This window comes from Melopsittacus undulatus, chromosome 14 (genome assembly GCF_012275295.1).
Source record: "Melopsittacus undulatus isolate bMelUnd1 chromosome 14, bMelUnd1.mat.Z, whole genome shotgun sequence".
Lineage (NCBI taxonomy): Eukaryota > Metazoa > Chordata > Aves > Psittaciformes > Psittaculidae > Melopsittacus > Melopsittacus undulatus.
In genome coordinates, this window is record NC_047540.1 from 241,788 (window position 1) to 251,677 (window position 9,890).

A 9,890-nucleotide genomic window follows, 5' to 3' on the forward strand; every position below is an offset into this window, starting at 1 on the left:
GCAATAAATAACGTGTGACCCCCCCCACCGTGAGCAGCGTCTGGTACCCCCTGGGGCGGGGGGGCACAAAGGGGTGGGGGTGGGTGTCCCTGAAGGGTCATTGTGGGGTTGGGGACCCCCCCATAACCTACAATGGTTCAGTCCCATGGGGGGTTTGAGGGGTTGGGACCCTCCCACAAACCACAGTCGTTCAGTCCCATGGTGGGGGCGGAGTTTCAGGGGTTGGGACGCCCCCATAACCCACAATGGTTCAGTCCCATGGGGGGGAGTTGAGGGGTTGGCAACCCCCCCATAACTCATAATGATTCAGTCCCATCCCCCCCATAACTTAGAATGGTTCAGTCGCGTGGGGGGGGCGGGCTGTTGAGTAGTTGGAGACCCCCCATAACCCACAATGGTTCCGTTCCCCCCCCCAAAACCCACAATGGTTCAGTCCCGTGGGAGGAGGGCTGTTTAGTAGTTGGAGACCCCCCATAACCCACAATGGTTCAGTTCCCCGCCCCATAACCCACAATGGTTCAGTTCCCCGCCCCATAACCCACAATGGTGACCTTTGTATAGTTTGGAAGATCAGGAAAAATGGCCTAAAAATGGAACTTTGAATTATGGTACATTGTTACAATTAATGCTGGTTTTGAGCTGGCAAGGAAAATGGGATGAAGTAATGTGTGCAGATATGGTTTTCACTTTAAGAAACCATCCCAAGTGACAGCCGGAATGAGAAATTAATATATCTCCACCTGATCCCTTAATTTTGGCTTTGGAAAGGAACAGGGAAGAACTGAAAGGTGACCTGGAGAGATGTTGTTCAGATTGTGATACTGGGGAAAGATGTTTAAAGTTAAGGAAAACCAAAGGGGGGAAAGGAGGGGAGATCGGCAGCTCCTGTGTTTGAGTGTGGGATGGGTGCTGGGGAGGCAGAAGTGAAGGGATGTGGGGCGGAGGTGGGGGAGTGGGTTCTTCTCCTGTGGGACCGGATCGGTGTGCGCTGTGGGGAGTTTGGACTTGGAAGTGAGACTGCCCTGGGGGCAGTGCCATGGGGTGGCTCTGGCAGCAGAATTGGAACTAGACTGACGGGGACGTGGGGAATCTACCCCAGCAGATCCACTGGTTAAACTGAAACTAGGGACTAGAGGAAATAAAGTGGAATTTAGTGGATACAGGAGCAACTTATTTGGCATTAAATCAGAGGGGAAAGAATTTGTTACAGATGTGGGAGCTGCTGGCACCAAGAGAAAAAAAAAAGGGCATTCTTTCTGAAACCCTTAAAGTACAAATTCAGAAAACAAATGGGAATGCAGAAATTGTTATGAACGTGAAAATTATCCAACATTTTTATTAGGGAGAGAAGCAACATTTAAAGAAGGTAAACTGGAATTAAGAATTGTATGATCCAGAGTAGGAGCCACTGCAGGAAGGACCTGATCTTGACGTGAGGTAGGTATGCGACCTCCTAAAGTAAAATGAAGTACGACAGTGAGACTTGGATCTTAAAACAAACACAACACACACACACAAATGGAAGTTAATTCAAAACCATCATTCTCTCTATATTTTTTCCTCCCAAGCTTGGTTTGGGTTTTCTTCTCTTTCAGCTGCCAACATAATGCTGCTGCAAACTGAAGAGATAACATAGTTCAATCATTTGCTGCCCGAACATGGACCCTGTGCTGTGCTTCCTGCTGATCCGGGGAGTCTCTGGGACCTTCACGCCAGGGCTGGGATATCCCAGAAAGGAACCACAGATCCCAGACCAACTTGGGGACCTTGGTAAGACCCTGAGTTTATTTCTTTCAAAAGGCTTCTTTTTGGTAACTTGTCCACATGAGTCACAGGGGATGCCCTGCGCAGTGGGTAAGGATTTGTTTCCTTGTCTGGACATTGTATTGGGATGGAGGTCAGGACCACTGCCTCCAAAGGGAGGTTTTTGAAGAAATCCCCATTGGGTTGCATTCTGTAGGGTGGGTTTGGATGCAGATGGGAAGAGAGCTCTAGCCCCATCATGAGGTGAATAACAAAAGGGGCTCTCCGAGGTATACAAGCTCCTTACACCAGGGAGCAGGGGTGGAGGTGACTATCAAGGTGTCGATTTCTGTGTCAGATTAATGAGCCTAGAAAGAGTTAGCTGGGCCCTTTAGGGAAGATCCTGAAAAAGTAACTAAAGTGATGGAGATGATTATTAGAACACCAGATCCAGACTGGAATGATTTACAGGTAGTCCTGGATACTTTGGTAAATAAAGTACAGTGCTGGCAAAAGCAAGGGAGGAGGCAGAAAAGATCCATACGTAGGGGGCACAGGGCAGTGTCAGTAGACAACCACTTTCCCTCTGCAGAACCTCCATGAGATCCAAATCATCTACCTGAGCAGGAGCTATTAACCAAATACCAGCAGTTGGTTTTGTTTGGAATGAAACAGAAGGATACAGGTAAGGACCCTGAAAAAGGTGCAGCACAGTTATCTTATACTTTTATTGGTCAATCAGACCCAGGTATTAAATGCTAGCTGCAAAAACTGGGAGGGACAGACTCTTGGTCACTCAATAAACCAGTGGAAACAGCCTGGAGAGTATCCAGTAACAGAGAAGTTGAAAGGGAAAGGGAAATAGTAGGGAGAAGAAAATACATTGTTGGCTGTTGCTCTCCCCCAGGAAAGCAGGAAAGAGAGGAGCAGCCTGGGAGGAAAGGGTCAGAAAGAAGGATTACATGGGAAGGTTGTGAACAGACTGCATGGGATGCACTTGGAGAATGACCAGAGTGCAATCTGTAAACAGAGGGAGCACTGGAAGAGAGAATGGAGTCAAACACCGGAGATCGAGTGGAATGTCAGGGCCTGCCCTGACATACTTTAGATGAAGCCTGAGGAGGAGCAGGGGAAGATTCAAAACCCTCCCCAGCAGAGCCTCCGGTTACAGTTAGGTTGGGGCAATGATAAAGTACAATTTCTTGTAGAAACAGAAGCTACTTATTCTGTTATAAATTCTTGTCAAGTGCAAGTTATCTCTGTAGAAGCTTCTATACAGAAAAGCTATCTATAACAAATCTATGCCAAAACCAAGGACTAACATGACACAGAAACAGGCTCTTCTCTCTCCAACTGAGAGAAAGCAGCTTGGCTGTTTGGGATGGCTAAGTGGAAAAAAAATCAGAATTGTCATAAAACGACAGCACTGATTTTTCCAATAACTGCCTCAATCAGTAGCAACCTTGTTGTTAAACCAAGAATGTTGGATGCTGATTTCTACTGAAAAACACATTTCTCAGCCCTACTCAGCCAGCAATGCAAAGCTTTCCATCTGATTCTTTAATTGAGCTTAATTTTTAGATGTACTTATGGTTTTTCTCAAAAAGCATCCTTCTTTCAGTCTTTTTAATCATGTACCAGAGTTTTGGTTGAAATAATCTTACTGCAAGCACGCATCCCCTTTCTTATAGCCAATTCAAATGAAGCCGTTTAAAAATCAGTTGTCAGTTGTATTCCCCACAACTCTCTGTGCACACTGATTATGGATCAGCTGTTGTGTAAGTCATACGTTACAGCCTAGGTTACAAGTAGGTATATATTGAATTTCCATAGCATACTTACAGTTCACAGCTTGTTCTGGCCCCTGGGCAGTGCATGGTACTGTCTGTCCTCGGAGGACCTTTTGGAGAGGGGAGAATCAAAAAAGCCCATTCAGCTTATCTGAAGGTCATTGTTTAAGAGAAATTCTAAAGCTGTCATTACTTACCACCTGTGGGTACTGATTGTCCCTGGGAGCCCAAGAAGACTTGGTAGTGCTAGTTGTCTTCGTACGGGAACTTGACAGGCCTTGTGAATAAAGGCAAACAGCTGGAAAATAAGCTGTACTGAAATCCTGGACTCACTGCATATGTGGAAATAAAACTTACCTTCTCTTCCAACAAGCTGCTGATTGGCAGAGGGGAAGATTGAGGCAGTTCAGCAGCAGTCACCAAAGCAGCAGGAGGGATAACAGTCCTGGGTGGTGGTGGAGGTGGTTGCATCGGCTGCTGGATCTCCTTATGGAGCCTTTTTATGTAGCCAGCTCCATTTTTGAAGTTGTTCACAGCCTAGAGGCAGAGGAACATGTTATAAAGGTAACCTGAAACTTCAGCACATACACCAACAAAAGCCTCCACAGAGTAAAATTACTTGTGTATTCCTGGAAATGCTGTCAATCTTAACAGCATTCAACCACAGCTATATAAACACACTACTTTAAACACTGATGTCAATGATTGTTAACTCAGGGTATCTGTATGTAAAATACCTGAGTGTTAACACCAAATTTGAAACTGAGGTGATGGCATTAAACACAAGTGTGTCCTGAATTTGCCACATTGTCTCTAAAGAGCTGTCAGAGATAATGTGTTTGAAAAGTAAATTTAGCCTTATTCAATTTAGCCTTGCTTAAGGCTAAATTAATATTACAGTAATCTTGTCTTCTCTCTCAGCTCCTTAGGAGCTCTTTGTCCAATTGATGTAAAAGTCCTCACAGTACCTGGCGTAGGCTCTTGTTGGCAACTAAACCATCAGGAGGAACGTCTGTCTGCTGACACGCTGGGCATGTATATTCCTCAGTCTCCAGCAATGCCAACATGAAAAAGTATTTGTTGTTGTCATTCTATACTTTGCATCCCAGCCTCTTGCCTTGCTCTTCATGGGTCAGTTTGATTTGCTGGGACACAAGCTCGGGGCTCACCTGTGGGCTGGGGCTTTTGCTGGGTGACGCCAAGGCAGCGTTGGATGAGGCCATAAAAGGATGGAGCAAGCTGGGCAGCCACTGCAGCGCCAGCTCTGGGAAATGGGTGTGTGAGCCCCAGCCAGCAATTCCCACTCACCAGCAGGTGTGAGCTGAGTTGCCCATGTTCAGCCAGTGTCTGCCTGGTGCCTGGGGCAGCCATGGTTCCTTCCCAGGGCTGGATCCAGCTCGCTGCAGTGATGCTGGTACTGGGGCAGTGATAGAGGTGTCTGTCCTCCAGGCATTGATAGTAACCAATGCGGTTTCTCCCATGGCTTCACGCCACCTGGAGCAATGCCCCAACTACCCATCCTCTCGGTGGCCATCCCCATCCCAGCTCAGTCACCTGCAGGGTGGGCAGGGGCTGCATTAACCCCCTGCCCACTTCCCCCCGTGCAAATGACTGCAGGCAGAGAGAGGTGCTGTGAAGCGAACACCCAGACCTCTTAATGAATGAAACAAGAAACAGGGCTGGGGGAGAGGGCTGGGGCAGGTCCTTGCCCATCAATGGTGTCTTCTTTGTGGGGGTGAACTTGACCTTGAACAGTGATGAGCATGGGACCTTGTCCTGGAAAAATAGTCACAGCTCTTCCTTCTGCTGCTGCTTGGAGACTGTGGTGATGGCAGATGGAATGTGAATGGGAACAATTGTATGATCCAGAGTAGGAGCCAGTGCAGGAAGGACCTGATCTTGACTTGGAGTAGTTATGTGACCTCCTAAAGTAAAATGAAGTATGGCAGTGAGGCTTGGATTTTAAAAAAGCACAATACACACACAAGCACCCACACAATGGAAGTTAATTCAAAACCGTCATTCTCTCGTATTCTTTTCTTTTGTATTGTCTCTAACATGGAAGGGGCATCTCATTTGGGTAAAGTGGTTTGGTAAGCGTACGTAAGGTTTGAAAGCTTTCTGTAAGTCAAGGTAGGAAATCTTGTGGGTAAAGGCCCATACCCAGCTGCTGGCGTCCATTTGGTATACACCCACAAGAAGCAGAGGGCATCTTGTGGTTTGGGTCCTGCAAGACGCAGTGGGTGTCTTGTAGAAAAGGTTTGGGATTTTACTGGTGTCATGGGTTCAGCAGTAGCAGTCATTTTTCTCCTTCTTGGTACCTGGTGCAGTCTGTGGTTTGACTTTCAGGCTGGGAACGGTTGCTGATAGCAAGTATGTTTTGAGTTACTGCTCAAATGTTTGGTTTTGTCCAAGGCCTTTTCTGAGCTCATGCTCTGCCAGGGAGGAGGGGAAGCCGGGAGGAGGGAGAGATAGGGCACCTGGCCTGGGCTAGCCAAAGAGGTATTCCATAGCACAGCACATCATGCTCGGGGAGGGAACTGGAAGTTGGCCGGAAAGGGGGGATTGAGCTGTCTTCTGGGTTGGGCTCGTTTCAGCGGGTGGTATCGTATTCTCTCTCCTTGTTTATTTCCTCTCTCATTGTTTTTATTAGTGGTAGCAGTAGTGATTTGTGTTATACCTTAATTGCTGGATTGGTTTTTATCTCAACCCGTGGGAGTTATATTCCTCCGGTTCTCCTCCCCATCCCTCCAGGAGTGGGGAAGTGGGGAGGTGGGGGGGGGAAAAGGGGTGTGTGGTGCTGCGGGAGACTGAGGTGGGGTTTTAAACCACGACAGTTGTTTTTGGCGCCCAATGTGGGGCACGAGGGGTTGAGATAACAATAGATCTGACAGGATTTATAGTCATTCGTCACAATGCTGATTTATTGGCTCTCACGGTTGTTTCTCTTGATCTCACGGTTTCAGGATTTTGCTGATTATTTTCAGTATATATTAGCTGTGTTTGTGTTTATCAATCATGGGATTTGGGCTAAGTTTCTTATCTCATTGTTCTTTATGTTAATGACTTGTAATACAATAGAAGCATTCATCATGAGACTGACCTGGTTTATGTTCCCGGTGGGGTCACCAACTTTATACTTTGGGAGGTATATAATAGAAGTGCTTAGCAATTTCACATCTTTTTTCTCCTTCTTGGGTGGTCAATCTGTGAAGGAGACATTCTTCTACTCTCCCAGTGCCCCCTCCAGACGGTCTACAGCATCATTTGAGAGTTTTGAAGTTTTTGAATGGCCTTTTCATACTGTTGAGATTAGTATGCTGATTGTGATGGGGATCACCATAGTAGCACGCATACAGAGTGTGTTTTGCCCACAATCATTTCATCTGATTTCAAGAGTTAAGCGGAGTCAGGTCTGGTACTGTGTTGGTGTTAAACGACGACATAGGAGGACCAGGAGATTTTCCCAGAGGCTGGACAGCCATGAGTGGCAGGGTGTGTGGGATAGTATGGGCAAGCATCTAGGTCAGTGGGCCCCTCCAGTACTTTGGAATTTTACTCCCGAACAAGTGAAGAATCCGGAAGAATTAGTAAAACAGCTAAATGAGGTGTGTTGTCATTCTGGCCATACCAGAGATGGACAAATTACAGCAACGTGCTGGGGCTTGGCCTATGCCTATAGGGCCTTGTTTGACATTATCCAGCACCTTCAAAAGGAAAAAAATGTCCCTGGATTTGAGGGCAACACAGAAGTCAGCACAGCTGTTCCAGCTCCAAGTACAGCAGCTACACCATCCCCAGCAGCAAGTACAGTTGCTACCCAAACTTCAGCTGTGACAGACAGTGAAGCTACCCCAGCAACAAGTACAGCGGCTATTCAACCCTTGACTGCGACAGACAGTGCAGCTACCCCAGCAACAAGTACAGTTGCTACTCAAACTACAGTGATAATCACTGCAGCTGAACCAGAGGACCAATTCGTACCAATATCGGTTGCTCCTGTACACAAGAGAAAAACCAAAAGAGAGGCAAGAAGGAGGAGGCAGGATGAAGAAACTACGCATCCACTATTGGGTCTAGTATCTGATCAGGGGTCATCATCACATGACAAAGAAGAAGAAGAGGTGACTTCTTGATCTCGGACCTCAACTGAGCTGCGGAATATGCGAAAAGATTTCACCCGTCAATCAGGGGAGACTCGAGGTCGACCCCTTGGTTTTTGGAGTCGGGGATACAAAGGCTCTGAGGTCAGCTATACCCCAACGGAGAAAGAGATATTGTCAGCTTATGAAGGGGTTCGAGCTGCTTTGGAAGGGATTGGCACTGAAGCACAGCTCCTCTTGGCACCCCGCTTGCCAGTGTTGGGCTGGATGTTCAAAGGCAGGGTCTCCTCTACACATCATGCAACTGATGCTACTTGGAGTAAATGGGCTGCACTAATTACACAACGAGCTCAGATAGGAAATCCCAGTTGTCCAGGCATTCTGGAAGTCATCATGGACTGGCCAGAGGACAAAGATTTTGGAATGTCACCAGAGAAGGAGGTGATGCGTGCCGAAGAGGCACCACCATATAATAAATTGTCAGAAAGTGAAAAGCAGTATGCCTTGTTCACTGATGGGTCCTGCCGTACTGTGGGAAAGCATCGGAGATGGAAGGCAGCTGTATGGAGTCCTCAGCGACAAGTTGCTGAAACTGCTGAAGGAGAGGGTGAATGGAGTCAGTTTGCCGAGGTGAAAGCCATCCAGCTGGCCCTGGACATTGCTGAGCGAGAAAAGGTGGCCAGTACTCTATCTCTATACTGACTCATGGATGGTGGCAAATGCCCTGTGGGGGTGGTTGCAGCAATGGAAGCAGAGCAACTGGCAACGCAGAGGTAAACCCATCTGGGCTGCTGCATTATGGCAAGATATCGCTGCCCGGGTGCAGAAGCTGGTGGTGAGGGTACGCCATGTAGATTGCCCACATACCTAAGAGTCGGGCCACTGAGGAACACCACAATAACCAACAAGTAGATAAAGCTGCTAAGATTGAAGTGGCTCAGATGGACTTAGATTGGCAAACATAAAGGCGAATTATTTTTGGCCCGGTGGGCCCATGACACTTCAGGCCATCAGGGCAGAGACGCAACGTACAAATGGGCTCATGATCGAGGGTGGACTTAACAATGGACACTATTGCCCAGGTTATTCATGAGTGTGAGACATGTGCTGCAATTAAAACAGCTAAACGGTTAAAACCTCTTTGGTATGGAGGACGATGGCTGAAGTATAAATATGGGGAGGCCTGGCAAATTGACTATATCACACTCCCACCAACCCGCCAAGGCAAGCGCCATGTGCTTACCATGGTGGAAACAACCACAGGATGGCTGGAAACATATGCTGTGCCCCACGCCACTGCCCGGAACACTATCCTGGGCCTTGAGAACCAGATTTTGTGGCAACACGGCACCCCAGAGAGAACTGAGTCAGACAGTGGGACTCATTTTCGGAACAACCTTATAGGCACTTGGGCCAAAGAACATGGCATTGAGTGGGTATATCACATCCCTACCATGCACCAGCCTCTGGGAAAATTGAACGGTACAATGGGCTGTTAAAAACTACACTGAGAGCAATGGGTGGGGGAACTTTCAAGCATTGGGATACACATTTACCAAAGGCCACCTGGTTGGTCAACACCAGAGGATCTGCTAACAGGGCTGGCCCAGCCCAGTCAGAACTTTTACATATTGTAGAGGGGGACAAGGTGCCTGTAGTGCACATGAGGAATTTGCTAGGGAAGACAGTCTGGGTTACTCCTGTTTCAGGCCAAGGCAAACCCACGCGTGGGATTGCTTTTGCTCAAGGACCCGGATATACTTGGTGGGTAATGCAGGAAGATGGGGAAGTCCGATGTATACCTCAAGGGGATTTGTTTTTAGGGGAAAACAGCCAATGAACTTAATTATACGTTGTTGCTTGCTGTGTAATATTTTTATAGTCCATCAACTAGATGTCTTCAGGTCACCAGCGACTGGCCCTGACTTCCCTCTAACCATCGTCCCAACAGAGAATGAACTTTGATAGAACCAGATGAGTTCTGCAGTAAAGGGATGATCAACATTGGCAGGCAACAATCCAGCACTGCACACAGACTCTCCTGCTACAAAAGACTATTACAAACTTAACATCATGGACCAAATGGACTCAATTGCATTATAGGGATTGGTCCATGTATTAAGAAATGATTTCTTTCTATTTATCTGGGTGTATGCAGATGTATATATATATATATATATATATAATCGTATATTGAAAATGTGGGATCTGAGCATGATGTGAATGGTATGGAATAAGAGGTGGATAATGTCAT